Source organism: Ranitomeya imitator, chromosome 1 (assembly GCF_032444005.1).
Source record: "Ranitomeya imitator isolate aRanImi1 chromosome 1, aRanImi1.pri, whole genome shotgun sequence".
NCBI classification, from domain to species: domain Eukaryota; kingdom Metazoa; phylum Chordata; class Amphibia; order Anura; family Dendrobatidae; genus Ranitomeya; species Ranitomeya imitator.
The window spans coordinates 182,669,248-182,683,647 of NC_091282.1; the positions used below are offsets into that span (position 1 = coordinate 182,669,248).

The following is a 14,400-nucleotide window of genomic DNA, read 5'->3' on the forward strand; positions in this document are numbered from 1 at the left end:
ATGTAAGTGTACAACAAGCTGAAAAGTGAAGCTGCTCTAACCGCTCTTCTTGGCCATCATTACGGCAGGAGTCCTGAGAAACCCAGAATCCACTGCAGCCAGCACTGTATTACCACTAATGCAAAGTTCATTAGGTTTTATTAAGTGTAAAAATAACTAGAAATTATTCAAATTTAGGCAAGATTACACAAGGTTGATGCAGGTTGCATTTTGGTCTACAATTTAATGCTTACAAATGACCAGTTCATAAGAAAGAGATGTGTTTTTAATTTAAAGATAATGGCATCCTCCTAGCATAAGAAATATATCTTCAATATCATGAAATGGAGGGCAAAGGTTCTTAAAGGGAACCTGTCACAACTGTGGGCAGCATGAACCTAGGTCTGGCTGTGAGGTATATTATTCTTGGAAATTTCTTCAGCATCGGAGATCATAGCCAGAGATGAGACTAGCCTGGTAAAATCCAAAGATGTATCCTAAGTTATGCAGCAAGGCTTGTTAAAGGGACCATCGAACCTCTTCCTGACATTTGCAGTATGTACAGTATATGTCATGGTCGGGAAGTTGTTCATATGATGTATATACACTGCTTCGGTCGGGAAGTATATATACACTATCGTTCAAAAGTTTACCCAGACAATTTTGTGTTTTCCATGAAAACTCATACTTTTTTTAATCAAATGAGTTGCCAAATTAATAGAAAATCTTGTCCAGACATTGACAACATTCAAAAAAAAGATTTTTATTTGAAATAATAATTTTCTCCTTCAAACTTTGCTTTCGTCAAAGAATGCTCCCTTTGCAGCAATTAAAGCATTGCAGACATTTGGCATTCTAGCAGTTAATTTGCTGAGGTAATATGGAAAAATTTCACCCCAGAAACCCCTCCCACAAGTTGGTTAGGCTTGATGGGCACTTTTTGCATACCATACGGTGAAGCTGCTCAACAGTTCAATGGGGTTGAGATCTGGTGACTGCGCTGGTCACTCCATTACAGAAAGAATACTAGCTGCCTGCTTCTTCCCTAAATAGTTCTTGCAAAATTTGGAGGTGTGCTTTGGGTCACTGTCCACAGGGTATAGCATGGAATGGCAAAATGGAGTGACAGCCTTCCTTATTCAAAATCCCTATTACCTTGTACAAATCTCCCACTTTACCAGCACCAAAGCAACCCCAGACCATCACATTACCTCCACTATGCTTGACAGATGGCATCAGGCACTCTTCCAGCATCTTTTCAGTTGTTCTGAATCTCACAAATGTTCTTTTGTGTGATCCAAACACCTCAAACTTGGATTCGTCTGTCCATAACACCTTTTTCCAATCTTGCTCTATCCAATATCTGTGTTCTTTTGCCCATATTAATCTTTTCCTTTTATTAGCCAGTCTCAGATATGGCTTTTTCTTTGCCACTCTGCCCTGAAGGCCAGCATCCCAGAGTCGACTCTTTACTATAGACGTTGACACTGACGTTTTGCGTGTACTATTCAATGAAGCTGCCAGTTGAGGACCTGTGAGGCATCAATTTCTCAAACTACAGACTCTAATGTACTTGTCTTGTTGCTCAGTTGTGCAGCGGGGCCTCCCACTATTCTTTCTTCTCTGGTTAGAGCCTGTTTGTGCTCTCCTCTGAAGGGAATAGTGCACACCATTGTAGGAAATCTTCAGTTTCTTGGCAATTTCTCGCATGGAATAGCCTTCATTTCTAAAAATAAGAATAGACTGTCGAGTTTGGAAGGAAAGTTCTTTTTTCTGACCATTTTGAGAGTTAATGGAACCAACAAATGTAATGCTCCAGATTCTCAACTAGCTCAAAGGAAGGTCAGGTTTATAGGTTCTCTAATCAGCCAAACTGTTTTCAGCTGTGCTAACATACTTGCACAAAGGTTTTCTAATTGCTAACCATCCATTAGCCTTCTTACACAGTTAGCAAACGCAAAGTACCATAGGAACACTGGAGTGATGGTTGTTGGAAATGGACCTCTATATACCTATAAAGATATTGCATTACAAACCAGACGTTTGCAGCTAGAATAGTCATTTACCACATTACCAATGTATAGAGTATATTTCTGAATCATTTAATATTAGCTTCATTTGACAAAACTGTGCTTTTTTTCAAAAATAAGGACATTTCTAAGTGACCCTAGAATTTTGCACGGTAGTGTAGGTCATATGTCAGGAGGCTATGCGTGGGCGATCATCGCCAGGTGTCAGTTGATTCTGACAGCTGACACTCAGTGCCAAGACCAGTGCCTGCACTGCTCATGGCACTTTAACCCATGGCCATCGCTAGGGGCCGATCGTTGCCATAGAGATCCGATGTCATCATGACAACATCCAGGTCACCAGAGCTGCCAAACCTGCTAGATCATGCTTAGAGCAGTGCAGTGCTGACAGTTTGCAAAGCATAGCAATGCTCATGCGATCAAACTGAAAAAAGTGAAGTCCCATAGTGGGACAAAGTAAAAGAGTTAAATAAAAGAATAAATAAAATAAAAATCACAAAAAAATAAAAATATATTTTTCTCCATAAATAAATATTTTTATGACAAAAAGTAGACATATTTGGAATCACCGCATCCGGAATGACCCGACCTATAAAACTGTCTCACTAGTTAACCCCTTTAGTGAACACTATAAAAAAAATAAGTAAAAAACAAAGCAAAAAACAATGCTTTATCATGATACCGTCGAAGAAAAAGTGGGATAAACCGCAATCAAAAAGACAAATGTAAATATGGTATTGCTGAAAATGTCAGCTTGTACTGCAAAAAACAAGCAGCCATGCACTCAATCAGTAAAAAAATAAGAAAGTAATAGCTCCTAGAATACAGTGATGCAAAAATAATATTTTTTTCTACAAAATAGTTTTTAATGTGTAAAAGTGTCAAAACATAAAAAATTATATAAATATGGTATCACTGCAATGGTACTGAACCAAAAAATAAAGCTGCCTTATCAATTTTACTACATGCAAAAACTGCATAAAAAAGCTGAAAACAATTCCTGAATTGCAGTTTTTTGTTCATTCTGCCTCTCAAAAATCAGAATAGTAAGAGATCAAAGAATGTCATGTGATTGAAAATGGTACTAATAACGTCAACTAAAACAACTCTGTTGGCTGAAGTATGGAAAAAATATAGGTCTCAAAATATGGCAATGCAAAAACTATTTTTGCAAAAAAGAAAAAAATTTTTAGTGTGTGACAGCAGCCAAACAGAAAAAAAACAATATAAATCTGGTATTGCTTAAGTCGCACTGACCTGAAGAATGAAGTCATAGTAACATAGTAACATAGTTAGTAAGGCCGAAAAAAGACATTTGTCCATCCAGTTCAGCCTATATTCCATCATAATAAATCCCCAGATCTACGTCCTTCTACAGAACCTAATAATTGTATGATACAATATTGTTCTGCTCCAGGAAGACATCCAGGCCTCTCTTGAACCCCTCGACTGAGTTCGCCATCACCACCTCCTCAGGCAAGCAATTCCAGATTCTCACTGCCCTAACAGTAAAGAATCCTCTTCTATGTTGGTGGAAAAACCTTCACTCCTCCAGACGCAAAGAATGCCCCCTTGTGCCCGTCACCTTCCTTGGTATAAACAGATCCTCAGCGAGATATTTGTATTGTCCCCTTATATACTTATACATGGTTATTAGATCGCCCCTCAGTCGTCTTTTTTCTAGACTAAATAATCCTAATTTCGCTAATCTATCTGGGTATTGTAGTTCTCCCATCCCCTTTATTAATTTTGTTGCCCTCCTTTGTACTCTCTCTAGTTCCATTATATCCTTCCTGAGCACCGGTGCCCAAAACTGGACACAGTACTCCATGTGCGGTCTAACTAGGGATTTGTACAGAGGCAGTATAATGCTCTCATCATGTGTATCCAGACCTCTTTTAATGCACCCCATGATCCTGTTTGCCTTGGCAGCTGCTGCCTGGCACTGGCTGCTCCAGGTAAGTTTATCATTAACTAGGATCCCCAAGTCCTTCTCCCTGTCAGATTTACCCAGTGGTTTCCCATTCAGTGTGTAATGGTGATATTGATTCCTTCTTCCCATGTGTATAACCTTACATTTATCATTGTTAAACCTCATCTGCCACCTTTCAGCCCAAGTTTCCAACTTATCCAGATCCATCTGTAGCAGAATACTATCTTCTCTTGTATTAACTGCTTTACATAGTTTTGTATCATCTGCAAATATCGATATTTTACTGTGTAAACCTTCTACCAGATCATTAATGAATATGTTGAAGAGAACAGGTCCCAATACTGACCCCTGCGGTACCCCACTGGTCACAGCGACCCAGTTAGAGACTATACCATTTATAACCACCCTCTGCTTTCTATCACTAAGCCAGTTACTAACCCATTTATACACATTTTCCCCCAGACCAAGCATTCTCATTTTGTGTACCAACCTCTTGTGCGGCACGGTATCAAACGCTTTGGAAAAATCGAGATATACCACGTCCAATGACTCACCGTGGTCCAGCCTATAGCTTACCTCTTCATAAAAACTGATTAGATTGGTTTGACAGGAGCGATTTCTCATAAACCCATGCTTTGTCTAATGATTTATACTGCACGAGAAACAGCATAAAAAATAAATAAAACCAATTCTTCATCTGGTGTTGATTTGTTCATTCTGGCCCCCAAAGATCACAGTAAGGCTTGGTGCACATTATCATATGCTCTAAGCTGAGGGCTTACACTAGGGTTTCCATGTAAATCTCTGAAATACGTGAGTCTGACAGAACCCCCAGTGAAACATTCCCTAAAATGAGGCAGATGGAGGCACTGTGGATGCTGTCTGGCCTGTGATCTGGCAGCGTCCATCTTTTTAGGCGTAAATAAAAGCACGGTCCACCACAGTTTTGTGAACTACTGAAAAAAGGACAACACTAAACAGAGACCAGATGGAGTCCAGAATAACTCTGACTCTGCTGCCTCATTACAGTGAGTGGCTCCCTCAGGAGTTTCTACTGAATCACGTTACTCAGAGATTTAGGCCGGAGTCACACTAAACGTATGAAAAATCGGTCTGTGTCTCCCTGCTGAGAGTCGCATGAGTGTAATGTGAGTGAAAATTTCTAGTGTTGACGTTACATAGATGAAGTGAGTTCATTGGCCGTGAACTCCCAGAACCTGTCTGACGGCTCCGCGAGCAGGAGAACTTTCTCACACTTGTGGTGCCCTCAGACAGGGAATAGCAGTTCACAGGCAGACACTGAGCACACGGTGCTCAGTGTTTACTGGATGATAGACTGCATGGTGGCATCATGCAATGATGCAGCCTGCCATCTAGATGTAGCAGAGCTAGACCCGTTGAGGTACAAATGGATTAAAAGCATCTCTGTGGAAAGGTGAGGAATATTGTTGTTTGTTTTTTTATCTCTTTTGCAGATGACGAGGGCATCAGGGGAATGGGCGAGGTCGTAAGTATGGTTTAATTAAGATTATTAAAGGAGTCTGTGTCTTTCATTCAATTAAAGGACTTTTTCTGGGTGTCTATGTTTTCTTACAATGTTAGTATCTTATTGATGCCTCTTCATTACTAAACTCAGGACTTGATGTCACCTGACAATACAAAAGTCATCAAACCCCCCAACTATCACCCCACTTGCCTCCACTACAGGGCAAATGGGAAGAGTGAGGCTAAGTGCCAGAATTGGTGCATCCTAGGCTATTAATATCAGCCAACAGCTGTCTGCATAGCCTTTGCTGGTTATTAATTAACCCCTTCATGACCCAGCCTATTTTGACCTTAAAGACCTTGCCGTTTTTTGCAATTCTGACCAGTGTCCCTTCATGAGGTAATAACTCAGGAACGCTTCAATGGATCCTAGCGGTTCTGAGATTGTTTTTTCGTGACATATTGGGCTTCATGTTAGTGGTAAATTTAGGTCAATAAATTCTGTGTTTATTTGTGATAAAAACGGAAATTTGGCGAAAATTTTGAAAATTTCGCAATTTTCACATTTTGAATTTTTATTCTGTTAAACCAGAGAGTTATGTGACACAAAATAGTTAATAAATAACATTTCCCACACGTCTACTTTACATCAGCACAATTTTGGAAACAAAATTTTTTTTTGCTAGGAAGTTATAAGGGTTAAAATTTGACCAGCGATTTCTCATTTTTACAACGAAATTTACAAAACCATTTTTTTTAGGGACCACCTCACATTTGAAGTCAGTTTGAGGGGTCTATATGGCTGAAAATACCCAAAAGTGACACCATTCTAAAAACTGCACCCCTCAAGGTGCACAAAACCACATTCAAGAAGTTTATTAACCCTTCAGGTGCTTCACAGCAGCAGAAGCAACATGGAAGGAAAAAATGAACATTTAACTTTTTAGTCACAAAAATGATTTTTCAGCAACAATTTTTTTATTTTCCCAATGGTAAAAGGAGAAACTGAACCACGTACGTTGTTGTCCAATTTGTCCTGAGTACGCTGATACCTCATATGTGGGGGTAAACCACTGTTTGGGCGCACGGCAGGGCTTGGAAGGGAAGGAGCGCCATTTGACTTTTTGAATGAAAAATTGGCTGCACTCTTTAGCGGACACCATGTCACATTTGGAGAGCCCCCGTGTGCCTAAAAATTGGAGCTCCCCCACAAGTGACCCCATTTTGGAAACTAGACGCCCCAAGGAACTTATCTAGATGCATAGTGAGCCCTTTAAACCCCCAGGTGCTTCACAAATTGATCCGTAAAAATGAAAAAGTACTTTTTTTTCACAAAAAAATTCTTTTAGCCTCAATTTTTTCATTTTCACATGGACAACAGGATAAAATGGATCCTAAAATTTGTTTGGCAATTTCTCCTGAGTACACCGATACTTCACATGTGGGGGTAAACCACTGTTTGGGCACATGGTAAGGCTCGGAAGGGAAGGAGCGCCATTTGACTTTTTGAATGAAAAATTATCTCCATCGATAGCGGACACCATGTCGCGTTTGGAGAGACCCTGTGTGCTTAAACATTGGAGCTCCCCCACAAGTGACCCCATTTTGGAAACTGGACCCCCCAAGGAACTTATCTAGATGCCTAGTGAGCACTTTAAACCCTCAGGTGCTTCACAAATTGATCCGTAAAAATGAAAAAGTACTTTTTTTTCACAAAAAATTTATTTTCGCCTCAATTTTTTCATTTTCACATGGGCAATAGGATAAAATGGATCCTAAAATTTGTTGAGCAATTTCTCCCGAGTACGCCGATACCTCATATGTGGGGGTAAACCACTGTTTGGGCACACGGCAGGGCTCGGAAGGGAAGGCGCGCCTTTTAACTTTTTGAATGGAAAATTAGCTCCAATTGTTAGCGGACACCATGTCGCATTTGGAGAGCCCCTGTGTGCCTATGCAATGGAGCTCCCCCACAAGTGACCCCATTTTGGAAACTAGACCCCCCAAGGAACTTATCTAGATGCATACTGAGCACTTTAAACCCCCAGGTGCTTCACAGAAGTTTATAATGCAGAGCCATGAAAATAAAAAATAATTTTTCTTTTCTCAAAAATGATTTTTTAGCCTGGAATTTCCTATTTTGCCAATGGTAATAGGAGAAATTGGACCACAAATGTTGTTGTCCAGTTTGTCCTGAGTATGCAGATACCCCATATGTGGGGGTAAACCACTGTTTGGGCGCACGGCAGGGCTCAGAAGGGAAGGCACGCCATTTGGCTTTTTAAATGGAAAATTATCTCCAATCATTAGCGGACACCATGTCGCGTTTGGAGAGCCCCTGTGTGCCTAAACATTGGAGATCCCCCACAAATTACCCCATTTTGGAAACTAGACCCCCAAAGGAACTAATCTAGATGTGTAGTGAGCACTTTGAACCCTCAAGTGCTTCACAGAAGTTTATAACGCAGAGCCATGAAAATAAAAAAAAAAAATTATTTTCTCAAAAATGAATTTTAGCCCGCAATTTTTTATTTTCCCAAGGGTAACAGGAGAAATTTGACCCCAAAAGTTGTTGTCCAGTTTCTCCTGAGTACGCTGATACCCCATATGTGGGGGTAAACCACTGTTTAGGCACATGCTGGGGCTCGGAAGTGAAGTAGTGACGTTTTGAAATGCAGACTTTGATGGAATGCTCTGCGGGCGTCACGTTGCGTTTGCAGAGCCCCTGATGTGGCTAAACAGTAGAAACCCCCCACAAGTGACCCCATTATGGAAACTAGACCCCGAAAGGAACTTATCTAGATGTGAGGTGAGCACTTTGAACCCCCAAGTGCTTCACAGAAGTTCATAACACAGAGCAGTGAAAATAATAAATACGTTTTCTTTCCTCAAAAATAATTTTTTAGCCCAGAATTTTTTATTTTCCCAAGGGTTACAGGAGAAATTGGACCACAAAAGTTGTTGTCCAGTTTCTCCTGAGTACGCTGATACCCCATGTGTGGGGGTAAACCACTGTTTGGGCACACGTGGGGGCTCAGAAGGGAAGTAGTGACTTTTGAAATGCAGACTTTGATGGAATGGTCTGCGGGCGTCACATTGCGTTTGCAGAGCCCCTGGTGTGCCTAAACAGTAGAAACCCCCCACAAGTGACCCCATTTTGGAAACTAGACCCCCCAAGGAACTTATCTAGATATGTGGTGAGCACTTTGAACCCCCAAGTGCTTCACAGACGTTTACAACGCAGAGCCGTGAAAATAAAAAATCATTTTTCTTTCCTCAAAAATGATGTTTTAGCAAGCAATTTTTTATTTTCTCAAGGGTAACAGAAGAAATTGGACCCCAGTAATTGTTGCGCAGTTTGTCCTGAGTATGCTGGTACCCCATATGTGGGGGTAAACCACTGTTTGGGCACACGTCGGGGTTCGGAAGTGAGGGAGCACCATTTGAATTTTTGAATACAAGATTGGCTGGAATCAATGGTGGCGCCATGTTGCGTTTGGAGACCCCCTGAAGTGCCTAAACAGTGGAAACCCCTCAATTCTACCTCCAACACACCCCTAACCCTTATCCCAACTGTAGCCGTAACCCTAATCACAACCCTAACCCCAACACACCCCTAACCACAACCCTAACCCCAACACACCCCTAACCCTAACCACAACCCTAATTCCAACCCAACTCTAAGGCTATGTGCCAACGTTGCGGATTCGTATGAGATTTTTCAGCATCATTTTTGAAAAATCCGCGGGTAAAAGGCACTGCGTTTTACCTGTGGATTTACCGTGGATTTCCAGTGTTTTTTGTGCGGATTTCACCTGTGGATTCCTATTGAGGAACAGGTGTAAAACGCTGCGGAATCCGCACAAAGAATTGGCATGCTGCGGAAAATACAACGCAGCGTTCCCGCGCGGTATTTTCCGCACCATGGGCACAGCGGATTTGGTTTTTCATATGTTTACATGGTACTGTAAACCCGATGGAACACTGCTGCGGATCCGCAGCGGCCAATCCGCACCGTGTGCACATAGCCTAATTCTAAAGGTATGTGCACACGCTGCGGAAAACGCTGCGGATCCGCAGCAGTTTCCCATGAGTGCACAGTTCAATGTGAACCTATGGGAACCAAAAATCGCTGTACACATGCTGCGGAAAAACTGCACGGAAACGCAGCGGTTTACATTCCGCAGCATGTCACTTCTTTCTGCGGATTCCGCAGCGGTTTTAGAACTGCTCCAATAGAAAATCGCAGTTGTAAAACCGCAGTGAAATGCGCAGAAAAACCGCGGTAAATCCACGATAAATCGGCAGCGGTTTAGCACTGTGGATTTTTCAAATCCGCTGCGGAAAAATCCGCATAGGACCAGAATACGTGTGCACATACCGAAACCCTAACCCTAGCCCTAACCCTACCCCTAACCCTAGCCCTAACCCTACCCCTACCCCTAGCCCTAACCCTACCCCTACCCCTAACCCTACCCCTAACCCTAACCCTAACCCTACCCCTAACCCTAACCCTAACCCTAGTTCTTACCCCAACCTTAGTGAAAAAAAAAAAAATTCTTTATTTTTTTTATTGTCCCTATCTATGGGGGTGACAAAGGGGGGGGTCATTTACTATTTTTTTTATTTTGATCACTGAGATAGGATATATCTCAGTGATCAAAATTCACTCTGGAACGAATCTGCCGGCCGGCAGATTCGGCGGGCGCACTGCACATGCGCCCGCCATTTTGGAAGATGGCGGCGCCCAGGAAAGAAGACGGACGGACCTCGGGCGGCCAGGTAAGTATAAGGGGGGGGAGATCAGGGCACGGGGGGGGCGTCGGAGCACGGGGGGGTGGATCGGATCATGGGGGGGGGGTGGATCGGAACACGGGAGGGAGCATTGGAGCACGGGGAAGGATTGGAGCACGGGGTGAGGGATCGCTGTGCGGGGGGGGTGGATCGGAGCACGGGGGGGGGGGGTCGCTGTGTGCGGGGGGGGGATCGGAGTGCGGGGGGGTTTGATTGCAGCACAGGGGGTGTGATTGGTGCACGGGGAAGCGGACAGGAGGACGGGGGAGCGGAGCACAGGACGGAGGGGAGCGGACCACAGATCGGGGGGCTGGGGGGGCGATCGGAGGGGTGGGGTGGGTGCACATAAGTGTTTCCAGCCATGGCCGATGATATTGCAGCATCGGCCATGGCTGGATTGTAATATTTCACCAGTTTTTTAGGTGAAATATTACAAATCGCTCTGATTGGCAGTTTCACTTTCAACAGCCAATCAGAGCGATCGTAGCCACGAGGGGGTGAAGCCACCCCCCCTGGGCTAAAGTACCACTCCCCCTGTCCCTGCAGATCGGGTGAAATGGGAGTTAACCCTTTCACCCGGCCTGCAGGGACGCGATCTTTCCATGACGCATATGCTGCGTCATGGGTCGGAATGGCACCGACTTTCATGACGCAGCGTATGCGTCAAAGGTCGGGAAGGGGTTAAAGGAGGACCCCACGTCATTTTTTGAGGGTTCCCCATTTTAATAGCCAGTAAAGGCTAATTATACAGCTGTGAGCTGATATTAATAGCCTGGAAAGCTCCATGGGTATTACCGCTTTCCCAGGCTATAAACATCAACCCCCAGCCGTTGACTTTCCCTCTGCTGATTGCGAAAATTGTGCTGGAGCCCACGCTATTTTTTCACCCAAAAAATAATCTTTTATGATTTAAATTCATGTACAGTAAGCTGCACACACACTGTACAAATTGTATTTGTCACTGACATCTATATATCTATCGATTCTATTTGTATTTACTGTGTGTAATCCATCTCTTCCATCCTGTTGGCTCCTGCAGTGATTATACAGTACATGGCAGATGAATTGCTGTTATATATAAATGTGTGTGTCTATATATCTATGTATTCTATGTGCATATCTATTCTATGTATTCTATTCTAACCTGTCAGTGTGACGTTACTGTATGTGGCACAAGAATTGCCAGCTTTTCAAAGGACACTGGTGCATAAAAATCGGACAGCACTTGCATGGACCAAGTGCTGTGCGATTTTTTTCTCTCACCCATAGGGTTGCATTGGTGAGTCTCGGATGATATACGAGTGCAACCACAACATGCTTCGATTTTACGAATACACCAGAGAAAATAAACACAGATGTGAGCTGCCCCACAGATTAACACTGGGCCGAATGCTATGTGATGTTTTCTACGGGAGTGTGATGCTGGCCTTTTTCTCAGGCGTATTCGCCATGCGTGTAAAATCGCAGCACGCTGTGATTGTACTCGTATATCGTTCGAGACTCACCAATGCAAACCTATGGGTGTGAGAAAAACTCAGACGCCACCATCTGTCTAGCTTGCGACAAATATGCACATTTTCCTCATTTCAGCCCATTGAGCTGTTTAATTCAATAGGGAAAATCAGTGAGAAATGTAAAGCCTTATACATGTCATACGGATGTCATAAGGATGCCATAAGGATACATGGGTGGGAGAAAATCGCATCATTGCAATGCAAACACATTACACATGGATGACCATACAGAGAACACTTGTGCGACTCTCGGCAGAGAAACTCGGGCTGATTTTCAAAACGTTTAGTGTGACGCCGGTCCTAGATAGAAACCCTGATGTTAATGTTCAACGAAGAGTGCCGGATACATGTGATCCCAAATGTTTTGTAAAATTTTCCCAATAAAAGCTTCAACTCAATCCACAAAAAAGCAAGTCCCCACTCAGGTCTATCATTTCTTAATGGAAATATAGGGGGCTTCCAAGTTACTTGTCATACAAAAGCTGTACAAAAGAGAAATGGCTCCCCGTCCACCCAAAACAAATTCTGCAAATTATGTGCTCCCAAATGCATATGCCCCCCTCCCTTCTGAGCACACAGTGTGCTATAGCCACAGTTAGCATCCACATGCTTGGTATTTCTGTAGTGATGAGAGCCCGCCTAATTTACAGATGCATGAGCTGGGTAAAATGTACTGTCACTACAACGTGCTGCCACTACAATGTACTGGTCCCTACAACGGTAGTTTGCAATTTTCACTCAGCAACATCCACTGCTGCTTGTTTCTGGAAAACACCCATGGAGTCAAAATCGTCACTACATCTAGTAGATAAATTCGTAAAGGGGTATATTTTCCAATGTAGGGTTACTTGAAAGGGGATTCTGCTCTTTAGCACCTAGGGGCTCTGTATATGGGGTCTGCAAACTACTCTCGGAAAATATGTACTCCAGGAGGCAATTAGGGCTCTATCCCTCTCGAGTTTCACTATATCACTAAGCAGTACGGTACAGCCACATATGGGGTATTTCGACATTCAGCAGAAATTGTGAGACAAATTTTGATGAAATTTTTCCCCATTTTCCAGTGTGAAAATGTAAAATCTGGGGCTAAATCAAAATTTTGTTGGTAAAAATGTAAATAATTTTTTTCTTCACTTCCCAGTTGTATAAAATTATGTGACTCACCTGTGGTGTCAATATGATCACTGAACCCATAGATGAATTCAGTGAGAGGTATAGCATGTAAAATGGGGTGTCTTATGAGGAAGCTCTGCCTCTGTGACATAGCACCCTCAAACTAGTTCAGCAACATCTGAACTCCAATATGGTGCTTTTTCCCTTCTGAGCTTTGCACTGTGCCTCAAAAGTAGTTTTCAACCACATATGGGATATCGGCGTACTCAGGAGAAATTGCGCAACAAATTTTGGTTCAATTTTCTCGTGTTACTTTTGTGAAAATAAAAATTTGGGGCTAAATTAACATTTTTGTATGAAAAATGTGATTATTTTTAATTTTCATGGCTCAACATTATAAACCTTTGTGAAGAACCTTGGGGTTCAAGGTGCTCACCACACGTCTAGATAAAATCAGTGAGAGGCCTAGTTTTCAAAATGGGATCTCTTGTGGGGGTTTTCCACTGTTTAGGCATATCAGGGGTTCTCTAAACGCAACATGGCATCCGATAATTATTCCAGCAAATTTTATATTCAAAAAGTCAAATGGCGCTCCTTCCCATCCAAGATCTGATGTGCGCCAAACCAGTTGTTTTCCCCAAAATATAAGGTATCAGCTTGCTCAGGTGATATTGCACAATACATTTTGTGGTCCATTTTGTCTTGATACCTTTGTAAATATTAAAAAAATGAGTCTAAAGTAAGATTTTTTTGAAAAAAAAGTTAAATGTTCATTTTTTCCTTTCATACTCCATTAATTCTTGTGAAGCACCTGAAGGGTTAATAAACTCTCGAATGTGGTTTTGAACAACATGAGGGGTATAGTTTTTAGAATGGTGTCACTTTTGGGAATTTTCTGTCACAGAGATCCCTCAACATCACTTCAAATGTAATGTGGTCCCTAAATATAATGGTTTTGTTTACTTTGTTGGATAAATGAGAAATCGCTGGTCAATTTTTAATCCTTATAACTTCCTAACAAAAAAAAATTATGTTTCAAAGATTGAGCTGATGTAAAGTAGACATGTTTGAAATGTTATTTATTATTAACTATGTTGTTTGACAGAACTCTCCGAGTTAAGGGCATAAAAATTACAATATGAACATTGCCAAATTTTCTCCAAATTTCCATCTTTTTCACAAATTAATGCAAGTCACATTGAACAAATTTTACTATCATGAAGTACAATATGTCACAAAAAAAATTTCCAAATCAGTTGGATCTGCTGCAGCATTCCAAAGTTATTACCTCATAAAGCGACACTTATCAGAACTGTAAAATTTGGTCTGGTCATGAAGGTGAAAACAGGCTTGGAGGTGGCTCTAGAGTTCAAGTTCTCTTCCTCGCTGAAGAGGCTATTTGCATATTTTAATTCCCAGAGGCGCATCGTATGACCTATAAGTTTCCTTATTCCAGTTTAACATTCTCTCTTTTTGATTCCTTGTCAGAGGCCTCTCACCCAGCCAAATCAGATCTCCTGCTTTGCACTGATGAATAGAAAACAATGCAATA

General features: G+C 42.1%; 1 protein-coding gene across 1 annotated transcript in view; it reads right to left on the reverse strand.

Annotated features, from left to right (window-relative positions):
- Nucleotides 1–14,400, reverse strand: part of TMEM232 (transmembrane protein 232) — a 494,818-nt gene that overhangs the window by 139,937 nt on the left and 340,481 nt on the right. The window lies entirely within an intron of this gene.